The following is a 14355-nucleotide window of genomic DNA, read 5'->3' on the forward strand; positions in this document are numbered from 1 at the left end:
TACCCCTACCACCATTACCACCACCTACTACCACCACCACTACCACCTCCTCCTCCTCACACTGTTGGTGATCCATCACTTCCTTCAAGACAAGAACCTGAGGAATTAATTGACTGATGGAGTTGAATAATGACTCGAGTCCCGCGGTATGGTAGAGGGAGTGACGACAACGAGAGGACTCATCCAGATACTCAGCTTCACATGTTAAAGTCACTGTCAAGGTGGCGTTGAAATAATCCTGAGACTCGACCATAACTACATCTCTCATATCCTGTTAAGGGAAACCAAATGGACGGACGCATCCTTGTGAATCCGGGGGAGTAAACCGTCCAGGTCTTGAAACACAGCAACAAGGAGCCTCAGGAATGCCACTAGTCTATGGGATGTGTCTTGTTCATAGCTTCACTATTTTGCGTGTCATCCTTACTCCGGGCCCATGCTAATCCTCTCTGTATCGTTCCGGTTTCAGTATATGTACACATAGTTCCCGGTGATAAGTGCATGTGTCAGCCGACAAGACGTCCAACACGGAATTCGCGTTTTCATTAACGTTGTGGTGGCACGCGGGGGTAACTATGGCGGCCCACTACCTACTGACAAGTATAGAAAAAAAGGCACCTCATTAAACCGGCAATATATTTCCCCATTAAAACGTTGTATGCTACGTAAATGTCGATTTAATGAAGTATTAATTACATAACAGTTTGGTTTTCGGCCATTTTTTGTGGTAAAAGGTAAGGTTTTAAGGGAGGGCGTTGGAGACGACCTCACCACCTCCACGTCGACATGCCACACACACACTTTGCAATGTTCGCCGAGGCTTCACCACCCACTAAGGTACTCTACGCCACTCAGTGATGTTGGGTGTAGGTGTATTGGTGTCCTGTATACCAACGGATTATTGATAAATCTTCAAACAAGACGACAGTGGATAAAAAAAACACTGAACTTAAGATTGGGGGTTGTGTCATGTTGTGTGGAAGATGGCGTTCCTGTGTTGGTCGGCCACTCTGATATTCCCTGTTTGACCACAAGTAGGGATGACTGGGCTGTCTTTGCTGCCGGGTTTTAAGGGATCGATTTTACCTGCGAATGACGTTTCCAAGGTGGTCCCTTAACCCACGCTACTCACTCAATACTATCGAAATGTTTCTTCAGATAACCACAGCAACATCTTGTATCCTCACCATCTCGCAAACTGTACTTTAAGACGGCGGGAACTATGACGTAGCCTCATAGCGGCCATGGCTACCTTTGTCCGCCTGCAACGATAACTTTTGGAATGTGTCGTGACCTTGTGAAATATGTTAGTGTGTTGGTGAGAGTGATCAAGATTGGGGAGTGAGGCGCCGGGCAGAAACACCCGCCCCTGGACGATGCTGCCGCCGCCATCACCACCACCGCCGCCGCCCAGGGACCTGACGTTAGGGCCGCTGAACTTTAAGGTTATGGTGGTTACTGAGTTAACTCGGGATAATCGTCTTTAATACTATTTGGAATGACACTGTAAAGGTTTTAAACAATGAATAACTAACCTGGGTATTAACTGTGAACTGCTGGCATGTTTGCCCCCTGAAGTACTAAGTCAGACTCCCTGGATATAAAAACAATTAAAATGGGATTTAAATATTTTAACTTTCGTCGCTAATTCTTGTTTACAATCTCTTCTCCAAGTGATAAAATATATTCTAATATTCTTTTTTGACTTGTGAATGTGAGTGACTTAACAAGGAGGAGGAGCGACCTACAGACTACTGGCTTCTCTAATAGTAGTAGCCACGCCCTCTAATTACTGTGGCCACGCCTCCTAGCTGCTGTGACCACGCCCGCTAACTACTGCAGCCATTCCCTCCGACTACTGTGTCCACAGCTGTCATGGAGCCTGGTGATTTCCTACCTAATAAAATCTGACCAAAGCAAGAGTTTGACGCACGACACAGGGTGTGACGCAACTCCTGATTTATGTACTGTACAGCCCTGTAAATGTATTCAACGCATATCATTATGTCTAAATCAAATGTAAGTTTGTATATTTTCAGCCACCGGCTGCAACTCTATTAATAAACCGTTTATTATTATAATTATTTTTTTATTAAGACAAAAGGTGTGACACAAGACAAAAGGTGTGACGCAAGAGAAGGGGTGACAAAACACAGGGTGAGACGCAAGACAAGGGGTGACGCAGACATAGGGGTGACGCGGACTAAGTGTGACAGACATGTGCCAGACAACAGCCCGTGTCAGGGGCGTGACGCACGTACGTGACATCGACCAAGGTTAAGTCCATTCATGCTGGAGGCAGGAGGGGGGCGGGGAAGGGGGGCGCCTGTACCCTCAACGATAACAACCGTGGAGGCGTGGGTTGTCCCCTCACCAGACCTTTGCAATGTCTACCCCTGAGTGAGTGGCTGCCGGTCAACTAGGTACCACAACCTAACCTAACCTAACCACTGAGACTGGTACACGCGAAGGTTAGGTTTACCTACAGTTAGGTCCCCGCGAGACTTGAGGTCCACGAGAACAAACTTACAGGAGAAAAACATCCTATTTAAGCCGGAGCCACGAGTCCTGATGGCCCTGACAGCTCTAGTTGGGTAGATTAATGCATCACATGACACCACAGTGGAAGGCAACACAAGTATGTATCACTAACTGTTGATGACATTTACAACGATGAATAAGTTGTGTTTACAGAAATAGGCAAACAATCAAATGGTTTCATAAAAAAATGGACAAATACGAAAGACTTTCCAAATACATTTACTCGTAGAACTAAACTACTACCTTATTGACTGAGCTACAATCTACTTCTGGTGCCCTTAACAACAATTACAACTAGGAGGAGTGTGGTTGTTTGTGGTTGTATGTTATTTAGGAAGTCACGCCGTCACATTCACTGCCGTGTCTTCCTGTTCGTTACTTATTAAATAACAAAGTTTATCAATAAGGAAATAATTTTAAGCGGCCAAAATTCCATTACATTATCTGCTTTTCCCAATGTATCAATTCCTACTAAAGATTTAAAATCATAAGCGCACTTTTTGAACATATCAAATCACGAGCATTTTATTCTTACATATGTTCTTCAATAACACCCCCCCCCCCTCCCCTCGCCTATAGAAAACAAATCAACAAATCCAAAAATCTTCGTGAAAATATTGGAATGAAAACACATTACCGAGATGATATACAACAATACTCTGGTCAATAAAACCTACAAATATTTACACCTGGACAAAAAATCATCACATCGAGGAACAAGAACATCTGGTACACTACTGAACATTACAAATGAAGAGTAAAGTGACTTACCTATTCTTAGCTTCACAGTGAGTTGAGAATGGTCTCCGTCCTGACTGATGCTGGGTTACTGGTCAGAAGCTCCCCCACCACCTAGTACAAATGACGACAGGTGTGAAGGTTCATCTTGTTTCATCTACCTTGCCAACACCTGGGAGAGAGAGAGAGAGAGAGAGAGAGAGAGAGAGATTTAGTGTGGTTATTTAAGCAGGCAGAAAACAGCAAATTATTATACATTTACAGAAAGAAAAAGTCAAAATTGTAAAGCCTCGTGTCGATAGTAGTTACCAGAGGTTTTTATATCACCATTCTTGAGGTTTATAACTAAAACGCTTACACCTGACACTTGAGGAAAAGTTCTAACACTTGAGGACGATATAAATAACCATCAAGGAGTTATCATGAAAAAAGTACCACACTCGTCATACACTTTAAAACAATATAAGACTTGAAGTATAATTAATGAAAAACAGTAGTATAGTATCGCACCGAGTCTACTAAGGATTACACACAAACACACAAAAAAAAATTATGAGTCTTAGTTCTATGCGGTCAGTCCTCCTACACATAAGAACTGAACACCAAGATAAACCTATTCAAGTATATTTCAAAATCTCTCGGTAACGTGGGTTGGGTTTAGTAATTATTAATCCCTCAGTGGAAAGTTATCCGATATTTTTCTCAATTGCATTTCAGGTTCCGTCGGAGAAGCAAATGGAACGTCATATCAAAAGGCGGGGTGGGTGGGTGGGTGGGTGGGTGTGGCTGGGTTTATGGGGGTGGGTGGGGGTGGGTGTGTGTGTGTGTGTGTGTGTGTGTCGTAATTGGTCACGGCGCGTCAGTCCTCACACACATACACACTGACCCTATACACTCGTCGTCAGCCCGGCCAGAATATACCCCGACCTGGCACCAAAGAGTGACACTTCAAAACGTTCTCGGCATTTCCTCACGATTCACAACTACTGAATCTTGAATAACTATATGGTCAAGATTCACAAAGATTCTCTATACGTTTATTGTTAACGTTGAGGATTATTGAGATTCTGAAGACACTTTTTTAACCACTTCTGTTCTGTCACCGTAAGTACCTCATTCCCACATAATATAGTTAAAAGGAATGAATACTAAATATAGACGAACCTTTAAGAATATATACCTTTAATTTTAAGACCATTCGCCGTTGGAAAGAAATAAATCTGGCAAGTTGAAAAAAAATATATATTTTTTTTCAATTGTCGTCTTTTGTTATTTATTGAGGTTATGTCGTTTTGGACTGTAAGCCTCACCGCCAGTGTCCATTTGCAGATCATAATACCCTGGACGGACACCCTGGAGGCCTCTGCAGTGTATAGTTTGGGGGCCCAACCAGGCAGGAGTGAGTGAGTTTTTGTCCCGTCCCTTCCTCCCTATTCCTTCAGGCTCTTCCCTCTCCATTCCATTTTCCAGACCTTCTTTCATTCTTCTTTCTTCACTCTTCCCACCCCATGACTTCATTCTTCTCTCCCCTTTTCTCTATCTCATTGTTCCTCCTTCATTCTCCTTCCACTTCCTCCTTTCAAATATCTTCTCCATCTAAACCCTCATTTATTCGCCTCTCTCTTTCTCTCTCTCTCTCCCTTTCTCTTGCTTTTCTTTCCTCCGCCTCTTTTCCTTCCTCCATCCCCCTCCTTCTCTCTTCCTTCCTTCTCTCCGTCGCCCCCTCTTCCTTCCTCCCTTGATATATTCCACAAGAACAACCCCACCCCTCCCCGAACTGTCCTCCCACAACGCACTACGCCTCATAACGTGTCAATGTCATCCCCATAGACGTGACAATGAGGCAAGTATCTTGATTTGATTGATGCACTAAAGGAACAAGAGTAAAAATGACCTTGTTGTTACTTGTTGCTGTTTTGTTGTTGTTGTTGTTGTTGTTCTCCCATACAAATAAACACAGGTGAGTCCTCCATCTTATGCATCATCCTCACTACATACATTATAATGAAGTACACTATCCCCGCCATTGTCATCCAGAGCCACACGATTGCATAAAATTAGCATCCTGGAGCCATTATTCCTTATACTGTTGTGATATTGGTGTGGACATAACCAGGCGAGGGAGGGGTAACATTCCTACACAGACACACACATATACATCAACTATAAGCATCTCAGTAGGCGATGATAAGGACCCAACTTGTGGGACATTTTTAGGGGATTCTACAGGTTAATTAGTTTCTTACCTAAGGGCCGAGTAAAGGTTAGGTTAGGTTAGAGTCTTAAGTGTATCGTCTTAAGCTTTTATAGGAAGTTCTTTTGTCTTTACTGTAGTCAGGAGGGAAATTCAGGTCAAGGAGGAGAAGGAAAGTGATGGAGGAAGATGACAAAGAGAAGAAAGTAGAAGGAAAAAGAAAGAAAAAAAGACAGAAAACAAGGAGAAGGAAGAGAAGAAGAAAGAATAAAAAAGAAAAACATCACAAGGAACAAAAGGAAAAAAAAGAGAGAAGTTAGGAACAAAACAAAGGAGACAAAATGAAGACAAAACAGAAGCAGCTCAGGAAGAGGAAGAAAACAAGGAAGTTTTTTAGTTTAACAAATTTATTGGCAGAGCTTGTAGTACAGTTTACCTATTCTGAGTAATTCAGTCAGGTCTTGACACTGAGGGTGGTATCACTTCTCACTGTCATGCAGGACAGAGGTTCGTACACAAAGAGTTGCATCATATTCATTGACAGTACATATACATATATGTAAACACACACATATACATACATATACGTATATACATACACATATACATGTACATATACATAAACAAGGAAGAGAGAGAGAGAGAGAGAGAGAGAGAGAGAGAGAGAGAGAGAGAGGCCCCTGGGTACTGGTTGACGGGTCTCCCACAGCGTAGAGTCACGAGCACATTAACATATCAATGGGCTGGACTGCAAATGCAATATGCTCAAGTCAGTCCGCTGCTTCACATACATTAATAATAACCTCTGTTGTGCCGACGACCGTGAGTTTGGCAGTGTGTGTGTGTGGGGGGGTGTTGTGTGTGTGGGGGTGTGTTGTGTGTGGGGGGGGGTGTTGTGTGTGTGGGGGGGTGTGTGTGTGTGTGTGTGTGTGTGTGTGTGTGTGTGAAGGTGTTGTGTGTGGGGGGGGGGTGTTGTGTGTGTGGGGGTGTTGTGTGTGTGAGGGGTGTTGTGTGTGTGAGGGGGTGTTGTGTGTGTGGGGGGTGTGTGTGGGGGTGTTGTGTGTGTGTGACAGGGGTGTTGTGTGTGTGACAGGGGTGTTGTGTGTGTGAGGGGGTGTTGTGTGTGTGTGGGGGGTGGTGTGTGTGTGGTGTGGGTGGTGTGGGGGGTGTTGTGTGTGTGGGGGGTGGTGTGTGTGGGGAGGTGTGTTGTGTGTGGGGTGTGTGTGTGGGGGGTGTTGTGTGTGTGGGGGTGTTGTGTGTGGGGGTTGTGTGTGTGGGTGTTGTGTGTGGGGGGTGTGTGTGTGTGGGGGTGTTGTGTGGGGTGTGTGTGGGGGGGTGTGTGTGTGTGTGTGGGGGGTGTGTGTGTGGGGGTGTTGTGGTGTGTGTGTGGGGGTGTTGTGTGTGTGTGTGTGGGGGTGTGTGTGTGTGTGGGGGGGGTGTGTGTGAGGGGGTGTGTGTGTGTGGGGGTGTTGTGTGTGTGGGGGTGTTGTGTGTGGGGGGGTGTTGTGTGTGGGGGTGTTGTGTGTGGGGGTGGTGTGTGTTGTGTGTGTGGGGGTGTTGGGGGTGTGGGGGGTGTGTGTGTGTGTGTGTGGGGGTGGGGGTGTGGGGTGTGTGGGGGGGGTGTGTGTGTGGGGGGTTTGTGTGTGGGGGTGTGTGTTTGTGTGTGTGTGGGGGGTGTTGTTGTGTGTGTGTGGGGGTGTTGTTGTGTGTGTGTGTGGGGGGTTGTGTGTGTGTGTGGGGGGGTGTGTGTGTGTGTGTGTGTGTGGGGTGTTGTTGTGTGTGTGTGGGGGTGTTGTTGTGTGTGTGGGTGTGTGGTGGTGTGTGTGGGGTGTTGTGTGTGGGGTGTGTGTTGTGTGTGGGGGGTGTGTGGGGGGGGGGGTGTGTGGTGTGGGGGGTGTGGGGGTGGTGTGTGTGTGTGGGGGGGTGTTGTGTGTGGGGGGGTGTTGTGTGTGTGGGGGTGTGTGGGGGGTGTGTGTGTGGGGGTGTGTGTGTGGGGGGTGTGTTGTTGTGTGTGGGGGTGTGTGTGTGGGGGGTGTGTGTGTGTGGGGGGTGTTGTGTGTGGGGGGTGTTGTGGTGGGTGTGTGTGGTGGTGTGTTGTGTGTGGGGGTGTTGTGTGTGTGGGGTGGTGTGGTGTGGGGGGGTGTTGTGTGTGGGGGGGGGGGTGTGTGGGGGTGTGTGTGGGGGGGTGTGTGTGTGTGGGGGTGGGTGTGGGGTGTTGTGTGTGGGGGTGTTGTGTGTGGGGGGTGTGTGTGGGGGTGTGTGTGTGGGTGTGGGGGTGTGGTGGGGTGTGGTGGGGTGTTGTGGGGGGGTGTTGTGTGGGGGGTGTTGTGTGTGGGGGGTGTGTGTGTGGTGGGGTGTGGAGGGGTGTGTGTGTGGGGGGTGTGGTGTGTGGGGGTGTTGTGTGTGGGGGTGTGTGTGTGGGGGTGTTGTGTGGGGGGTGTTGTGTGGGGGGTGTTGTGTGTGGGGTGGTGTGTGTGGGGGTGTTGTGTGTGGGGGTGTTGGGGGGTGTTGGGTGAAGGTGTGTGTGTGTGTGTGTGTTTTGATTTCACTCTAGGATAGCATCATTTCTTCATATCCCCATTAGCACGAGGAACAGGAGGAAGATGAAGGGAGGAGGAGGAGGAGGGAGGAGGAGGAGGAGGAGGAGGAGGAGGAGAGAGGAGGAGGAGGAGGAGGAGGAGGAGGAGGGAGGAGGAGGAGGAGGAAGAGGAGGAAGAGGAGGAGGAGGAAGAGGAAGAGGTTAACTAATCACCTCCGCCAGGGTCCGTGGAAGAAGTAAGGTGTGCTGCCTCGCTATCAGTCATCTCAACGTCGATACTGGACCAAGCTTTAACCCTTATCCACCCCCGGCTACCAGCCACCCCCGGCCACTTCAGACACAATCACCCGGCCACTAGATACCATCACCCGGCACTAGACACATCCCCCCGGCCACTAGACACCATCACCCGGCCACTAGCCACCAAAATCGGTGTCGATTGGGAAGTGACAGTAGGAATGGTGGAGTGATGATACGAGATGGAAAGGAGGAGGAGGAGAAAGAAGGAAAAAGAGGAAGGAAAAGGAAGGAGGGAGGAAGAGGAGGAGGAAGGGGAAAGGAGGAGGAGGAAGAGGAAGGAGGAGGACGAGGAACAAGGGTAAGGTCCGGGCCTGCCGCTCCCTTGCAGGATGGTGATGACCCGCTCACCTCCCCTACCCGCACCTCTGTCTGGCTCACAGCATGACTCACACGCCTTCCCCGCCCTCACACGCATTCCCTGACTCTCACACGCCTCCTGGCTCTCACACGCCCCCTGGCTCTCACGCCTCCCCTGGCTCTCACACGCCTCCCTGGCTCTCACATCGCCTCCCCTGGCTCTCACGCCCTCCCCTGGCTCTCACACGCCTCCCTGGTTCTCACACGCGTTCCCTGGCTCTCACACGCGTTCCCTGGCTCTCACATGCGTTCCTTTCGCCGCCCTCAAGCACACGCGTTCCCTGGCTCTCACATGTCTCCCTCTGCCTCACACGCGTTCCTTTTCTGCCGCCCTCACACGCCTTCCTGGCTCTCACATCGTTCCCCTGGCTCTCACACGCGTTCCCTGGCTCTCGCACGTGTTCCTGGCTCACATCGCGTTCCCCGGCTCTCACACGTGTTCCCCTGGCTCTCTCACGTGTTCCTGGCTCTTCTCACGTGTTCCTGGCCCTCAGATTCCACCCTCGGTCCATAAATGCCCCCACCTCCTCAAAGCGCCTTTTCCCTTTATCCAGGTTGGAACGAGTGGATCTTTCGCTGCCTGACGCACGCTGTTGGGACGGGCCATCACACAGTTCTCGCCGTTTGTTTTCTGTTGGTGGGGGAAATCTGTTGGAAGGGCACATAACAAGGAACTGACGGACTGACTCACTGGTAGGGGGAGCACACAACAGCGGCAAGGAGGGGTGGAGGTGCGGCAGGGAGGGGTGGAGGGGTTTGTAGGAGGTGCGGGAGGGAAGCGGGAGGGCCGGGAAGGGGTGGGAGGTGCAGCAGGGAAGGGTGGAGGGGCCGTAGAGAAGGGGTGGAGGTGCCATAGGGAAGGGTGGAGGAGCTGTAAGGGAGGGGTGGAGGTGGCAGGAGGGGTGGAGGTGCGGCATGGAGGAGGTGCGGAGGGAGGGGTGGAGGTGCGGCAGGGAGGGGGTGGAGGAGGTGCGGCAGGGAGGGTGGAGGTGCGGCAGGGAGGGGTGGAGGGCCGGGGAAGCTATTATACTAAAAAATATGGATAGATCACTCTGCCCCCAACTGTGCTTGACGGCTCCCGTGTTTACATAGGGAAGCAATGGCCGTCACTCACCACTGATGATGGCCATTGAGGCATTCAGCTCCCCACCCCACCACTACCTTAGTTCTTATGGTATAGTGTGGCTCCTGTACTGCCCAGTTCTTATACCCAGGTCTCTCCTCTCTGCCCCTTTACTGCCATGTGCTTGCTGTGTCCACCTGGTTTACTTTAATACGTGACACATACACAACCTGGATACGTGACACTGGCCAACCTGGATACATTGATAAAGACGATACATGGCACGTATTATGTCTATCAAGAGACAGTTGGGCACCAGGAAACGCAGTGAAGATAACCAGACACAGTGAGGTACCAGGAAATCTAGTGAGGGTATTTTGGGCACGTAATAATACCCAAAACAGTTAATAACATCCCCTAAATAGTTAAAAAAATACCCCAAATAGTTAAACAAACACCCCAAACAGTTTAAAAAATACCCACAAACAGCTAAAACATCCCCTAAATAGTTAAAAAAAATACCCACAAACAGCTAAAACATCCCCTAAATAGTTAAAAAAATACCCCAAACAGTTAAACAAACACCCCAAACAGTTTAAAAAATACCCACAAACAGCTAAAACATCCCCTAAACAGTTTAAAAAAATACCCCAAATAGTTAAACATCCCCAAAACAGTGACTGACAATACCCACGGCCCTTAACACAACACCTCGACATACATTTAACAGTCAGAAGCGGAGTAACACCAGCTAAACACACCACAAACACCACCTATCGTAACAACATTCCTGATACATAGTCTATTTATCATCCTACCCCTTCCTCCTTCACTCCTACCCCTCCCTCCTTCACTCCTACCCCTCCCTCCAACCCCTCCCCACAGTGTTCATCCTTTCCCCCCCTCCCCCTGCTACTCTCTCTCCCCCTTCCCTACCTACCGTGCTTCCTTTCCTCCATACCCTCCCCTCTCCCCTCCCCAAGTAACAAGCAAAGGCGCATTCAACCAGAGTTTCGCAAACGGTCTCTTCCCAAGCTCATCTCTACTGTATATTGAAGGTTCCAGTTTTTGCACACACTTATACATATACACGCACGCAGACACACATACACAGGGCAGTTGAGGCTCCGGCGGCAAAGAGAGAGAGAGAGAGAGAGAGAGAGAGAGAGAGAGAGAGAGAGAGAGAGAGAGAGAGAGAGAGAGTGTGTGTGTGTGTGTGTGTGTGTGTGTGTGTGTGCTTGATCGTGCCTCGTTGATATTATTACAACTACTCCATACATACATGCGCGTGGGCAACTTATTACCTGTGTATGTGCTTGCTGATCGTCTTCCAGTCTACATGTACTTTCCGCCAATTGAAGCTACCTTTGTATGTATATTAGTGGAGGAAGAGGAGGAGGAGGGAGGAGGAGGAGGAGGAGGAGGAGGGAGGAGGAGGAGGAGGAGAAGAGGAGGAGGAAGAGGAAGAGGAGGAGGAGGAGGAAGGAGGAGGAGGAAGAGGAGGAGGAGGGAAGAGGAGGAGGAAGAGGAAGAGGAAGAGGAGGAGGAAGAGGAAGAGGAAGAGGAGGAAGGGGAGGAGGAGGAGGAGGAAGGGGAGGAGGAGGAGGAGGAAGGAGTGAGGAGGGAGGAGGAGGGGAGGAGGAGGAGGAGGAGGGAGGAAGAGGAGGAGGAAAGAGAGGAAGAGGAAGAGAAGAGGAGGAGGAGGTGAGGAGGAGGAAGGGGAGGGAGGAGGAAGAGGAGGAGGAGGAAGAGGAGGAGGAGGAAGGGGAGGAAGAGGAAAGGAGGAGGAGGGGAGGAGGAGGAGGAGGAGGAGGAGGAGGAGGATGAGGAAGAGGAAGAGGAGGAGGAGGGAGGAGGAGGAGGAGGAGGAGGAGGTGAAGAGGGATGGCTCATTAATATGACCTCCCCTACATACGTCAGCGTGGTAGTGGAGTATGGTGGTGGTAGTTGTGGTGGCGGTGGTGGTGATAGTGGTAGCTGTGGTCATAGTAGTGGCAACGGCGGTGGTGGTGATGGTAGCTGTGGTAGGACTGGCGGTGGTGGTGGTGGTGTGATAGTGGTGGTAGTAGTGGTGGTGGTAGTAGTAGTGGTGGTGGTGCAGGACAAGGCGGGAGGGCATAAAGCTTGTAGATATGATCAACTGGTAAATCACAGCACCATACACGCCCATGTCGCAGTCACTGGCCGCTATCTAGATAAGTGGTGGGCGGCGTGCAAATAGTTAAGCTAAGTTAGGTGGGTGGGTGGCACAGAGGTTGGGTGAGTTAGATGGGTGGCATAGCAATAGGTAAATTTGGTGGGCGGCATAGAAATGGGCGAGTTAGATGGGTTGGTCAGGTGGGTGGCATGCAAGTGGGCGGGAAATAAAACAGGTGAGGAAGAAAAGGTAGGAGGAGTAGGAGGAGGAAGAGATAGTAGAAAGAGGAAGAGGCAGAAGGAAGGGGAGGGTGAAGGAAGGGGAGAGGCGCAGAAGGAAGGGAGGCAGAAGGAAGGGGGGCAGTAGCTGAAGGGGCGGCAGAAGGAAGGGGGGGGCAGAAGGAAGGAGGCAGAAGGAAGGGGGGCAGAAGGAAGGTGTGGGGTGAAGGAAGGGGAGGCAGAAGGAAGGGGGGGCAGAAGGAAGGAGGCAGAAGGAAGGGGAGGCAGAAGGAGGCAGAAGATAGGAGGTAAAAATTTATCTACTTAACATTACCATGAGGGAAACTTTGTCGCTCGAACCTTTGAGTCTATGTATCCAAGTCCCTATGTATCCAAGTCCCTATGTATCCAAGTCCCTATGTATCCAAGTCCCTATGTATCCAAGTCGCGTATCCAAGTCCCTATGTGTATCCAAGTCCCTATGTATCCAAGTCCCTATGCATTAAGTCCCTATGTATCCAAGTCCCTATGTATCCAAGTCCCTATGTATCCAAGTCCCTATGTATCCAAGTCTCTATGTATCCAAGTCCCTATGTATCCAAGTCCCTATGTATCCAAGTCCCTATGTATCCAAGTCCCTATGTATCCAAGTCCCTATGTATCCAAGTATCTATGTATCCAAGTCCCTATGTATCCAAGTCCCTATGTATCCAAGTATCTGTGTATCCAAGTCTATGTATCCAATCCAATCCAACCTAACCGAACTGCCTCCCTTTTACTTGACCAATCAAAGTGTCTTTCATTAAATGGCCTTCAACATCCAACCCCTCATCCAGCCATCCCATCCTTCATCCATATTCTCACCTACTTCCTCTTAATCCTTCATTCATACGGACGGAACCTCTTATCATCCTCATTATTTACGTTTTGTCATCATTCTTCCGTTCACTCATTCTCGGCGTTCACTGATAACTCGGGATTTATGGTTTGTGGGTCGTGTTCTATGGGGGATCTCGCGGTAACAAGGTCATGTGGGTGTGGAATCATCATCTATAATTTGTTATGAAAAAAAAAAAAAGATGAAATTTAGCATGAACATTCTGGATAGGATGTATATAGATGTGTTTCTTGTTCACGTCATCATTATTTTTTTTTTTTGTCGACTTGGGGTATTTTTCTTCTATCTTTGCCAACCTTTGTTTTTATCTCTGTATCAGTCTTCATTTACACTAGTTAGAACCTACCTCTCTCTCTCTCTCTCTCTCTCTCTCTCTCTCTCTCTCTCTCTCCAGGTAATAAGGTAAGAAAGGGAGACGTCACGAAATGAAGTCCCCCGTCACGCGGCCCCGACGTCTAGGTCCACTGGCACCACCCGCACGTCCGTCCGTCCGTCGCGATTCATAAACAGATAACTAATTCACTTTATCGCCTCTTCCTCATTAAGAAGGCGTGGCACAAATTTACGAGACGACGCGTACTAAGGCACGGAGGGCAAAAAATTTAAAAGGGACGATTTATGTCTCGCCCATAAACTCGTACAAAGGACCCCGACATCATGTAGGGTCGAGGAAGGGGTCAAAAGTTGCGCCTCCCATTCTCTTCGGGTCAACTGCAACTTATATTATATGATCTCCCGCACCACCTCCTCCCACTCCTTCCCATGACGCTCCCGAGTCTCAACTAGCAACACCCACTGTCCCTAGTCTCCCACATCGACCCTGAATAAATCTTCCAGTTCTATAACCAATCCCCATCAGCCCCCCACCATTCCTCACGACCTTAACAGTCCCCATGGCCCCAACAGTCCTCACGACCCTCAGCCGCCCCCCACCAGCACCACAATCCCCCAACCACTACCGCCAGAACCTTAATCCATCCCCCACGAACCACCCCCACCAAGACCCATCACATCACCACCACCACCCTCCTATGGTCCTTTTTCTACCCCCCTGTAGTTGATGGTTATAGAGACACTATGTTAACTGTCAGATTGCCTCCTCTCATCCCTACATCAACCCTCCAGCCTGCCGCAGCGCCGTCCGGGTACCCTTATCACGCCGCTGACACCACTACTACTGATCCTGCCACCACTACTACTATTATTATTTTTATGCCACTGGTTCCACCCGTATGGACCTTGCCACAGCTGCCACCATTAATAATCCCACTACTGCCACCACTAAGGATCTTACATCATCTGTCACCACTATTAACCACCGCCCCCCTGCTGATCCCGTCACTGCCATCTATATAACTATCAACCAAGTC

The 14355-nt window shown here is 49.3% G+C and overlaps 1 non-coding gene across 1 annotated transcript; it reads right to left on the reverse strand.

Annotated features, from left to right (window-relative positions):
* Positions 1-386: 386 nt before the first annotated feature.
* On the reverse strand, positions 387-489 carry LOC121870869. The gene has a single exon (XR_006089792.1). It is a non-coding gene; the product is annotated as a U6 spliceosomal RNA (small nuclear RNA).
* Positions 490-14355: the final 13866 nt, after the last annotated feature.

This window comes from Homarus americanus, unplaced genomic scaffold (assembly GCF_018991925.1).
Source record: "Homarus americanus isolate GMGI-L3 unplaced genomic scaffold, GMGI_Hamer_2.0 scaffold5086, whole genome shotgun sequence".
NCBI classification, from domain to species: Eukaryota; Metazoa; Arthropoda; class Malacostraca; order Decapoda; family Nephropidae; genus Homarus; species Homarus americanus.